The following is a 13065-nucleotide window of genomic DNA, read 5'->3' on the forward strand; positions in this document are numbered from 1 at the left end:
TGAAAACAGCCTTCAACCAGACTCATTTGTCACAGGCGTTTGAACACACGGAGGCAGTCCTCCACAAGACGGGTGGGCTTCCTTGTAATGAGGCAGAAAACACCAGATGGAACAGCTGGTTTGAGGCAAAGACCATTGCAGACCATCTCCAACTCTACAAATAGTTCTTTTTTGGCTGAGAATTCATTGACCCATGTGGTCACAAGCATCCTCAACCTGCTGGAAACAGAGGAGAATCTGCGGGCCGTTCACCCTGAAGCTGATCATCTCCGAGAGCTGCACCAAACTGGTCACAGCTCTGACAATCCTGGAGGGAACCCGCCGTCCCACAACGGTGTCTGCATATGCCATCATGGAGGATGGAATGGTCAATGTAACTGCAGAAACATGTGGGTTCGATACCAATACAGAAGAGCTCCTGAGACAGATGGGGATGCAACACAGGAGAGAATGGTGCATTCAACCTGGATGCTACGATTCCAAGCACTGGTATGCCTGTCCTGCAAAAGGGGCCTACAGGCTGGTTAGGGGGTTTGATCCCAGGCGGGCACCAGCCATGGAAAAACAGATCGAAGGGTACACACACAACTGAAACCCCTGGCAAACCTGTCTGCAAAGCTCAGCGAAGAGCGCACTGCCTGTCACCAATGTGTGTCGAGGGAGGCCTTCTCACCTCCTGTGGACATTGCTGATTACTGGAAGGGTTTGAGTGGGAGATTTCCAAGAGCTGCAGAGGTAGCAGTGCGCTACATCTACTTCCTAGGTCCGCTCAGTCGACAGCGAGAGGAGTTTCAGCAAATTCAAGACACTGCTCACAGACAAGCGAGATACACTCACTGAGCTGAACACAAAGGGGCTGACAATCATGCACTTCAATAGATTTGTCTCTCAGAGATGTAAAACTTAAAAAGGATGCACACAGCTCTGTTCACTGAGCAGGACCTTATTTCAGTCAGGACAACTCTTGTATTAAAATATTTACATGAATATGTAAATACGTTTTTGGTTTGGCAGTGAATGGGTCTGCTTCAGGTATCTAACAGGGTGTACTATACATCTCCCCTACTAAACAGGAGGAAAACCCCCAGTATCCAGAAGCAGATCCAAACAAAAGGTGGTATTGGGGTGGTGCAGGGTGAGTGCAACTCTAGGCCGTAGAAGTGAAGCATGAAAAAGCAGCACAGGCAAGCAGCAGCACTGAGAGTTCACACCAGTGTTGTGTGTATGCAATTGGTTGAATATGGAAATGTGTGAGTATGCGGTTACTGGGGCCAACCGATCGGTTGGCTGTAATCAAAGTTTCCTGACAGACCTTGCTTTGCGCATTCCATGTGTGCCGTTCGTTAGTTTTCTTTACGGTATTTATTTTCATCTATATATTCATTTATACTGTGAAGCTCTGTCATGGAAGCACTGTTTGATTAAAAATAAAACAGATTTTTATGACTTCATTTGATTACACACTCTTTTTGATGATATAAATGGGTAAAACTAAAAAGCAGAATCAAAAAAATAAAAGAAAATGAGACACAGAATATGGGAAAAAATAAAAAAGGATTTCATAGGGTCCTATACTACACTTACACTCTTGATGTAATGGTAACTTGACTGTGTACAATCCAGAAAAGTGACTACTGTAGCTCTAGGACATAAATTACTATAGCACCCAAGTACATACACTCTAATACACCTTTAAGACCAGGTCAAAACCTAGTATATGGCTGGACCGAACACACTTCATCCAGCCGACCAATAGTGTAACTTCATTACTCAGTCACTCAGTCATATTCACGTTTGTAGGGCTAGCCCTGCTGTTGCGGTCCAGCCAAAAATGAAATGTATTCCTCCCCCTTAAGAAAGCTGAATGAAAGTGATATTTTCAATGCAGTTTTATTTTACTACAGTTCACAGGTGCTGTCATTTTCTGTTCTGCACATTCACACACATTACATTCTGTGCAGCTTATTCACATTACTGTTGCCAGAGTTACACGAGCATAAATCCACAGTCATATCTAGTTAACTTTTTAACATTGTTCTCGCTTTTATTTGACCGATTGGCCTTTACCTGTTAAGACAACCCATGTTATACATGATGGCATATGTCAAATATATTATATTTCCTACCATCTTGTATTGTAATTGTGGTGAGAAATTAAAATGTATTTGTAAGAACTCTGGGTTTTTTTTTTTCCTTTTAATTTAATGAATTCCCTCTTGTGTGTCTTTGTGTGAACTTGAAACTCCCTGATTATACCCCAGTACCCCTAACATACCAAATGTTAATGTAGGTGGGAAATGTAGTTGTGGAAAACTTCATGTCATTGAAAACACCCACTGACATGTCTTGTTGACTGACCTTTACTCCTTTCTCTCCCTATTCTATGTAGCCTCAAACAGCACAAAAGAAGCACACAACCTTCAAATGACATATGAGGTACAGACAACCTTATGACTCAAAACCATGCACACTGAAACCAGCAGTGGTCCAAGCCACTACTCCAAATAGCAGTACTCCAAATAATAGATTAGCAAGTCATAACAGCTTGACACGGTGATGCATTTATGTTCTACATGAGTTTAATACTTTAATCACCAGCCTCAATTAAACGCCTCCCTTACAAATGTACCTCAGTTAACCAGAAACTTAGTGAAAAACAATGCATCATGTAAGAGTGCACATTTGATCCAGGTGGAAAATCTGCTGAATACAGCAATGTTCATAGCCAGGGCAAACAAAATGATAAATGAGTTAGCTGGATCAAAAAAATTATATTTCTATTCGTAGGGTTCTGCTCTTGTTCCGACTATGCAGCCATATGGGAGTCTCGTCTTTTACACTGCTACTTTGTCCTCTTGGTGCAAGGGCTTAAAACTGAAAACATCCTGCACTCAGCATACTTCAGTTAACCAGTGTTTGAGAGTAGGGGCGTGGTTCTCGGCACCGGCTGCAGGTGGGGAGCAGGGGGGCGTGGCTAAGTTGGCCTGCAGCTGCAGGCAATTCAATAACCAATATGAATGTATCTGTTCCGCCTGCAGCAAGAACGGGGCTCGAGTAAGGAGGCGCATGCGGGCAGTTGGCAGAGAGAGAGACTGACGGACTGAAAACTGTCGCTTTTCGCATTTTTTTTTGTGGTCTGCATGTTGCCAACCGGCCTTGTCTTGCCTCGTTGTAAATAAACTTGTGTGCATGACAATTCCCAGGCAGTGTCCTTTATCTGCTGCCAAGTACCTGTAACAGACTCAGATTCCCCTTCTTCCCCAGTTAAAGTGTGTGTATTGGTTTATTATTTATCAAAAAATCACATTTAAAATTACATTTTTGGCTGGAACCTTTCCTATGGCACACACAACCTAGGAGAGGTTTGACGAGAACTCAGAAAAAATGAACAACCCCCCATCCGGCAACCTCCAGCAACGATGGCGAATAGCATGTAAGGAGGCACAAACGAACGTACGTGCTCTGCTAAATGAGTGGTGGATAAGAAAGGCACTGGAAATCCAAACATTTGTCGATAAAAATGACTTGCACAATTTCAACAAATATAACACAATTTCTACGGTCTTAGAAACTGCTTTGTCACCCCCCTGAAAACAGCTGATTGTGTGATAGTCCTTAAGATTAAAACCAAAATATTATTCGGTAGAGCTTGGCACACCACAGCAGACAATACCATCTCGGAAGAGCTACCTGGACGGCCATCCATTAAAGCCTTCAAGCAACTGTCAACATTCCAAGAGGTTCTAATGCCTATCAGATCCCCAAAAAACATGTTGCCTGGCACTCAAAACATCCCTGCAGAACTACTGAAGCATGGCAAGCAACTCACCAGATGGAGAGTCTGACCCTCAACAATGGTGGAATGCAATCATCCATACCATCTACAAGAACAAGGGGGACAAGTCCATCTGTGGCAACAGTCAGGTAATATCCCTTCTGGCTGTGGCTGGTAGGGTTCTGGCCAAGGTGATGCTACACAGGCTGGTGAATAACATCACAGAGGTACTGTGTGGTTTTAGAAAGAGTTGACATGATATTCACAGCGTGATAACTCCAAGAAGTGCCGTGAGCAACATCAAGACTTCTTCATAATCTTTGGAGACCTGTCCAAAGCCTTCGATGAGTAGGGAACTTCTATGGGATGTCCTTCTCAAATATGGTTTCCCAAACTGTGAACCTGCTGAGTATAATGGCTTGGGTAACCACAGGTGGACAATAGTCAGTGGCCTTCCAAGTACAAACCGCAGTGAGGCAAAGATGCATGCTGGCACCTGTGCTCTTTAACATCTTCCTCCTGTATGTCACCAGTCTCCCCCACAAGGAGACTGAGGACCATATTGGCCTTCAGGCTGGAAGGAAAATTGTTCAAAGTTAGAAGGCTCCAACCAACCACCAAGGTCACAAGAGAAAGGGTGCTTGAACTGTAGTATACTGATGCCCTTGCTCTCATGGGTCAAACCCTAGAGATCTCAAGCCCTTCTTCACTGCAGCTTTGGCATCATCAGGATGGGGCTTTCAGTCAACACTCTTCAGCCACAGAAGTACTCAACGTTAAACAAACAGAAGTGGAAGTCATGATTGGATTTGATGCACTGATGGAAGAAGACTGAGTTTATGTGTGTGTGTGTATACTGTATACAGTGAAGGCAGACACCATAAACCTTGTTTGTGAGCTTCAGAGTCTGTAAATTGGTTGGGGACTGTACAGATGGTGGGTTTTACATAAACTACTTTCCCCAAATTCTTTCTGGCACTGAGATCAGGTAATGGACTTCACAACTTAGAATACTAATATCATACATTGCAATTTCCACATGAATTGACTGTGGCACATATTCAGCTTTGTTTTTGGTTTGGATTTATTTAAAATAGTGTACCTTGTAAAACAAAATGAACACTAAGCATAAAAGAGATTGAACATAATTCTTATAATGTGAGTAATTGAATGTGTAATACATGTACAAATGTATATGCAGTAAAAATGAATCAGTCATCACTAGTTTTACTGAATAATGTTCCATGCATCCAGGAAATGTTTGGAATGAACTTGGACATTTTGACAATGTATCTCGGAAAATTGTTAAAGCTGTTGTTGCATTTATTTTGCAGTTGACGATGAGAAATTCAGTTTGCAATATAATTTCCCTTTATTTATATTCTTCAGGAAATCTAGTATGAAAACAACAAGAACAATTATTTGATTTTTAAGTTGTAAAACTGATGCTGAAAACCATTACCACACATTTTAGACTTTATTGCAAGGTCAATGGAACGCTTACAAAGAATATGTAGGAGCTTATATATGTAGGGCAGCTTTGAAGAGAAATTTGTAGTTTAGCTTTTGCCATTAAAGTCCATTTGCCTTTTAAATTAGTCCGGAAAAGTTTTGAAAACATCAAAGTATAATGGCTCCCCTGTTTTTGCAGGGATGTAGTCATCAACCCCCTTAGAGAATATTTATGCAAGCACTGTCAGAAATGAATGTAAAATGCACTTTTTTTCTATGTCGAGTCTTGTAGGAGTCTTGCTTGCTGAACAAGCTTACTCTACAGGGTTGGAGTCCTGATCGATGTGGTCGATGTGGTCACTTCTGGCACTACGATCCTTACGATCCTTACGATCCTTACTTCACTCTAGTGTTTCTTTTGCACCTCTACATCATGAACCTATGCACTTGTTGTACGTCGCTCTGGATAAGAGCGTCTGCTAAATGCCTATAATGTAATGTAATGTAATATGTATTCGGAATGGCTGTGTGTACAGAAATAATCTTGAATAAGATTTATATTTTCAGAGACTTGACTGAATGAAAACTAATTTGGTTTGATGGTTACGTTTCATGTTGATCAGTAATGTGAATCAGCTTTAAGCAAACATGTACCATTATGACTCCATCTTGAGTGGAGATCGGTGGTCGTTCAAGATTTGCCCAAATTTTGGCCAGGCTATTGAGATGAGTTTAGGAGCACACTGACATAAATGACACATACATCTTTTTATAAATATGACCTTAATACAGTACAACAGAGGATTAACAAAAAATGTATAGACATTTGTAAAGGTGAAAAATTGATCCCTACATAGGAATTAAAAATATCACTTTTACCATTTAACCTATTCCCATATCAAGGAGATATTGCATCTTTTTAGACTTTAGACTTTATTGTCCCCATTTATTGGGCCTGAGAGAATCAACTCAAATGTCAAGAGGTGTTTTCAAGGGTCATAGGTTACCCCTGAATTTTATGGTGTTAAGTAGGAGACACGTGACTCTGCAGACTACCCAGTGGTCACATGTTCCGTTTCGCAGGTACAACAAATCTAAAACACAATAATGAATAGCATTCTAGAGCTTTTTAAAATTAGGTCTATGATACCATTTAGTTTCATGGTATCGCTGTGTGGAGACTTGTAGTTAGTAGGGCATTTCTTTCCCTTTGGTGACTGCACCAGCTGGGTATGATGTTGTCTCTGTGAAATAAGGAAAATCGGGGATAGTACTCTGTGTTATCCATCAGGTTACAGTATAGAGAGATGTACACCCATTGTTGCAGCACAAAGGGTTTTGCCCTAACATGTCCGGCAAAGGCTTGATCTTGTTAGGCATCAGCTTTTTACCATCTCAAGGAAACAAAGCAGAAAGAATTTGGATCCACCATTATACTGCCACACTTGAAAGGCAAAAATGTCAATATACAGGTTCATCCTTTTCATCCTTTCCGACATCACTGTAAATCCTTCAGTAGCCATATCATTACCTCTGTGCAATAGACTTTCCAATCTGGGTAATTCATAGTTCCTGCAAGATGCAAGTCTACATTGCTTTGAAAATTGTGGTCAATTAGCCCGTTGTGTTCACTGTACTGTAAATGTTTGAGGCAGACAATTTCATGATTTCTCCTCACAGCAAATCATGACCCAATTTATGGAGTTTTTTTCCCCAGTTCTGTATCTACTGCTCTTTTTTCATAAGGCATGAGGAATTTCAAATGAGCTAGTTACATTTGCACAGATTTTGATTTTTTTCCCCCACTTGATTTTTAAAAATTAACAGTCCTCAAGCGATTAATGTCAGGCATTTTTTGGAAGACTTTTCTATTACCCTTTAGTACTGGGGAGTACAAATTTTAAATCTGAATAGTGTTGTAGTTCTCATGTTTGAACAATACACAAAATCTTTTGATTTATGGACACAATTTTACAGGGATGACTTTGTTTACTAACCTCATTCAGTCCTACAAAATGCTCTTTAAGATGATGAACAGAACCCTCAATAGCCACCATTACACATAATGAGCAAAGACAAAGTATTCAGCAACACCTCTGAAAATGTACTAGTACCGCATTGATCTACATCCATTAATATAGTTATTGATCATTTGTCAGTGCTGCAATTAACAAAGTGCAAAGTCATTCAGACAGAATTAATAACTAGCATAAAAGAGCACTACGTTTGAGATGACATGCACTGCATCTTTCCAGGTTTAATACTCAGGCTTATCAAGTCAAATGCCGTTATAGAATAAATCTTGAAGCAAATTGCCCTGCTTCAAGATTTATTTTTGCTCAATAAACATTGCTAATGAGGACTAATAATTACTACTGCAATACTAATTACTGAGACATTACTGATAACCTAAAACCCAAGGAGGTAATTGTTAGAAGGGAAAAATATATCATGATTCAAGTGTCTGGCACTTCAAGTGTGGGCAGCTGCCACTTATTTACCAAGAGCAAGGACAACCAGGAATAGCCGCATCATTCTCCTTTGGGGTGTTCTGCTCCTGCAACACGCAGATACACAAGGCTTTAGAAGACAGAGTAACATGGCATGATTGCTTTGCTCTTAAAACTTAGTTAAGCTCAAGTCAACAATTTAAAAGAAAATTTAATCAACAGGCAAGTGCTAATAACACGAACACAGAAGCTTAGGATGGAATATAAAACGGAATAATTTATACGGAAGCTTCCAGAAATGCGAACGGCATCGTGGTCAGCCCCTCGTTCACCTTTGACCGTCGCTGTTTAACGTGTTCTACGGCCCCGGAAGGCGACGATCCCTTAGAATCAGCTTTTGTACGTCGCTTTGGAAAAAAATGTCTGCTAAATAAATGTAATGTAATGTCCGAGATTCACCGTCTCCACCCCCTCACTCTGCACAGCGCATGTGTGGGAAATGACTTGAATTCAATTCCGCCGCTTTCTCTCGAAACGAAACAATAGAAATTTGCACAAGCCCTTTGAGAAGATTATGCTACTCTGCAATGGCTGCTAGTGATTACATCAAACCCAGAGCTGTTCCACTGGATGTGTCCAGGATGTCTCCTCTCCCCCTCCCACCTCCCCCTCATCCCCTCCCACCTCCCCCCCTCGCAGAAACTGTTATTTAACACAAGAGGACATGACGACAGCTGAAGGAGAATTACAGCCCGCCATATAATTGCGTGTTCTGTAACATGTTACAGCAAGCAGTCCGCTGAAGCTCCAATCTGAAGACATTTCACTGGCAGTGAAACTACAGTGTGGAACATATTACAGCCTACTCGTATGAAGGTTGGCTTGAAGGTGACTGCTAAAATCTGCCTTATTATGGAGGCAAAGTTACTGCCAGGTAGTGACACGGGTTCACATATTGCTTTGCTGTATAGCAGGATGACTACTCTGTGGCTGAGAAAGTAGTGACAAATAAATATCATTCATTACCTTATGGCAATATTACAAAGACAACTTTCCCTGAAGTGTAACATGTTAAGAATTAAAAATAGAACAGGCCAAAATGGTTGTGGAAATGTTTGCAAGCACAGCTGATGACCAAATTTGATAATATGCAAGTTTTGTGAATGAGGCCCAATGAGATTGGCATTTGACCAATGATGTCCACCTCAATGTTTCGGAAAACACAACCTCTCCCCTTGATGCATTGACATGCAACTTGCATAAGGTTATTTATTGGACTCTCTGAAGTTTCTAGATTTTTTTTAACGGCCACATCCAACTGGATAATACTGGCCTAATAAGAATGCATGGTAGCCCTCTAGTCCCACTTTTTTTTTTTTGAATAAATGCATGCTCAAAAATACACTATTAAATATCACCGTGGTGATTTAAAATTCACTGTAGTGACCAATCTCCTTATTAGGAACATGAATGCCCAAAGGATCACTCCCATCTTGAATTGGACACGGTTTTGGAACACCACTACCCGTTTTCCTCTTGGTTTCACAAACTGACCTTGACGCAAAGTTGCATGCGTGAGGCGGGGTGAGGCCGGCGTGACAAAGACTCCCAAAATGAGAAAGAACAAGTGACGTGCGCGCGCGCGCACACTGACGCTTTAAGGCAACGCGCTCCTAATAGCTTTTCTCCCTTCTATGCATCATCATTACTCAAGAGGCGACCCAGAGCAGGTCTCTAACTGCAGGGTGTCTGTGTTTAACAAAATCGAGAAACACACTGGAGCATGGGCGGTGGGGGATGGGGGTGGGCGGTTGGGGGGGGGGGGGGTGTTGAGCAAATGGAGGCGAAGGAAAGGAATGCTAATGACTCTGATCTCCCACATGCGCATGGGCCTGGGTAATGCGCCGCCGCCGCCGCGGTTTCAGCTGATGGGGAGGAACAGCAGGTGATTTTTGCCCGCGCCCTTTCAGGGTCAGTCCATTAGCGGACGGATAATGGCGTGGAGCCAATGAGTCAGAACATCGCAAAGGCGTCCAGCTGCCTCCGGACTGCCCCTTCAGCTCACAGCCACTTTACATGTACCCAAAAAAAAAATATATATAAAAAATATACATGTATATCTGCACCTTTCTCATATTATTATTACGCCAATTTCCATCGTCTCACCTTTGCGAACGCTATTGAACGATCTTAAAAACAGACCCTTGAAAGCTTTCTTTTGTGTTATACTCAGGAAGCTGTCTTAGCACTAATGGAAAATAATTCAAAAGATCTAACACGCTTGGCACCTCTTGAGTTCTTTGAATTTCCTGCTACCTTTCCTGCTAAGAAAATCAAAGGCTACCATTACCATCACAAGGTCTTAAGGAGAATAGCCTTCCTATAATTGCACATGTATCCGTTGTCTTGAGAATATTGATCACGTTGCCATGTAACATCCCAGCCCAAATCACAAGGACACTCAATCAAGGTGGTATTCTAGGCAAATTACGGGACCCCAATGCCAGTTGCGGCAGCAAATGAGACCCACCCCCGTCAGCCCCCTGCCCCCCCCAGAAGAAAAAAAAAAAAAGGAATTTAGAGTTTCATCTGACGGGGTCCTGTAGAGCTCCACTTCAATCAGTGAATGAATACGGGCAAATGAGATGTGATAAAACTCATACATTTTAACAAGGTTCCCCCGATCTCCCCCCTCCCTCGCTAACCCGCGCCGTCTAAGGAACCCCTCCCCTGTCCGGCCCCATCACGCGACAGGCAGACAGACACATCCGGGTTAATCAGCACAGTAATGGAGGGTACGGGCCTGCGAGAGAAGTCGATTACGGAAGGAGAGGAGGATCAAGGAGCACGGAATGGTGCAGTCAAAAGGAATTTAAATCAGTGGCCCCGGGGGGAGTGGGCGGCGGGGGCAGGTGGGGGGGGTGGGCAGGTGGGGGGGTTGGTGCTTTTGCATCCCCCACGGATATGCATTACACCCTGTATACCTCAACAGATAACATTACACCAGCAGACCTTTAGCCTAAAGGACATGGCAGGGGGATGGATATCTTCCCTTTCGAAAACAGTTTGTGCTGCATTTCTTTCCCCACAATGTTTTCTCGGTCCCCTCAAACTGCAACAAAATACTTTCAAAATATACTTTTTTATATGTAAAAAAATTCTCTCCTTTACTTGCTTCCTTTCTTTGATTCATTCTGATCGCATCACCTAGGAAACAAGAAAGGGAAAGAGAGGAAAGGGGAACAAAGGAAAGTGCTCATAAGATTTAAAACACCCTTGTTCACTCCAGTGCCCAGTTGAGAGATTGTTTATGAGTGACCCTGAAACCTCTAGCTCTTTTGCGCTCCAACTCTTATGTTCTGAACCTGGCTGGTCATATATTGTGACAGTTCCATTAAGTAAAGAATATAAAAGTGCAATAAAACAAATAGTTTTAATGGAATTATTCATAAAATTTAATTAATAATTTAGACTTGTTTACTTATGTAATTTTTCTGTCTCTACAGGCTATAATGTCATATATATTTATGTACGGTTCTTAGTGACCTGTAGTCATTGTGATTTAAATTGACCAAATCTAGCCTTCGTTCCCTTCCTTACACTTGCACACCAGCTTTTTGGTCATCCTTTCATTACGTCTTCACAAAGCATTGTGGGACTTGCAGTCACTCAAAGCCCAAATCACTCCCACAAAGTAGAGTGAGTGAACAATGATGGATCAAGTTTCCTTCCATTGTTTATGGGCAATTTAAATGTTTCCTGCCATGACAGCCAGGTAATCCCCTTCTGGATAGCAGGGGGATAGGGCAGGAAGGAAATATACTTTTTAAAAAAGTGTTTAAAGGCTCTTAGGCTGCTGCTGCTGCCCATGAACATGAAGCCCTGCCAGGCTTTCAGAAACTGCTGACAGTGCAGAACTCCACTCCCTCTTCCCATCACACTTCCTGGCATCACAGATATGTTTATGTATTAGTCAGGGGGAAAATTGTGTTCCAGTATCCATTTTGCATTCCCAGTGGGATTTAGCATGGAGATACTGTATGTACTGTAGCGAGAACCAACGAAGTTGCAGTATGTACACAAGTCAATGCTTAAGACTGGCACCCATATTTATTTCTTGGTGCACATATTTATGAAATATACTTATGGCTGACCTTTAAAATAAAAACTTGCACCATAGACAATAAATACGAATTGAGCTCATAAAGAACAAGGACTGTCCCTTTAGAATACCACCGTTTTACTGAATCCTAACAGAAAACGATGAATGTCTGGCTTTGCATTTTCTAGAAGGTCTCTCTTACAGATATTATCTGTAAGCAGGTTCACAGTGAGATTAAACTACATTTGTGGGAAATGGCTAATTACATGCAGTGTATCCATACGTGCAGCATGTGTGTTAATGGTTCTCCAGTGCACTCAGGCATATATTCGCAGATATTCATCTGAGGGCAGCTGTTTGATTCTTATTAGTGTTGTAGTGCCAGCAGACCAGAGTTCTTCTGTTAGCTCTAATCACCTGTTCCCCCCCCCACTGACGTGAGACCGAGGATAGATGTTTAAGAAAGCACACCTCGGCTCACGGGTGTCAGAGCCCGGTCCTGGCGGGCCGGAGCGTCAGCTGGTCTTTCGGCGCCTTTCAGCGGTGGTAATTCATTCCTCGCTCGGCTAAAGTATTCGCACAGCTCGTCCGCAAGGCCTCACTCCACTGCTAACTGAAAGGTAACCAGAAAAATCTGCAGACACCGCAGCCCACTGTGACTTGAGCATGACTTCACTGACCTAGCACAAGGGACTTGAGGAGCCACGTTTCTGGTACTGGGTGTCTTTATTTTTCCTCAGCAATTAAAGCTATGGATTACATAATCAATTCACCTCATCAAGTGTAAATTGTTAGAAAATTCTTTTAAAAAGAATATATAAAAAAATATAAAATAAAAAAAATATATATAAATAAATATTACATAAAAATCCGTAGACTCTTTGGCTCTTAGGAACCAGTGTTTTAAGTACAAAGTTCTATTTATACTTTTTTTAAAATAAGAAAGTAATTTACACTTGCTGCTTCTTAGTCAAGCCTGGTTAGAAGCGTTGATGATGTCGCCGGCGCCGCACGCTCTCGTGTAAACAAGCCGACGGCGTGTTTGCGCGGCGCAGTCCTTGTGAAACGACAGTCGCCGGCGACTCCTCTACGGGCGAGGCGATCTCGCCGCCAGAGGCCCGACGCCGCCGCAGGACGGGCGAGCTCATCGGGATGCGGGGGAGCGGGGCGGGCCCGCCGATACGTCGGTTGGCTGCGGCTGGCGCTCGCAAAGCACAGCATTAATCTAAATCAGCCGGCATCTAATTACCTTTCCACAGTCAGGCGAGCGTAATGAGTTGCGGCAG

The 13065-nt window shown here is 42.4% G+C and overlaps 1 long non-coding RNA gene across 1 annotated transcript; it reads right to left on the reverse strand.

Annotated features, from left to right (window-relative positions):
* Positions 1 to 1874: 1874 nt before the first annotated feature.
* Positions 1875 to 10172, reverse strand: LOC135238418 (uncharacterized). The gene is made up of 2 exons (XR_010325114.1): positions 7729 to 10172; positions 1875 to 4349 (listed from the first exon to the last, which is right to left on the reverse strand). It is a non-coding gene; the product is annotated as an uncharacterized LOC135238418 (long non-coding RNA).
* Positions 10173 to 13065: the final 2893 nt, after the last annotated feature.

Source organism: Anguilla rostrata, chromosome 13 (genome assembly GCF_018555375.3).
Source record: "Anguilla rostrata isolate EN2019 chromosome 13, ASM1855537v3, whole genome shotgun sequence".
Taxonomy (NCBI): Eukaryota; Metazoa; Chordata; class Actinopteri; order Anguilliformes; family Anguillidae; genus Anguilla; species Anguilla rostrata.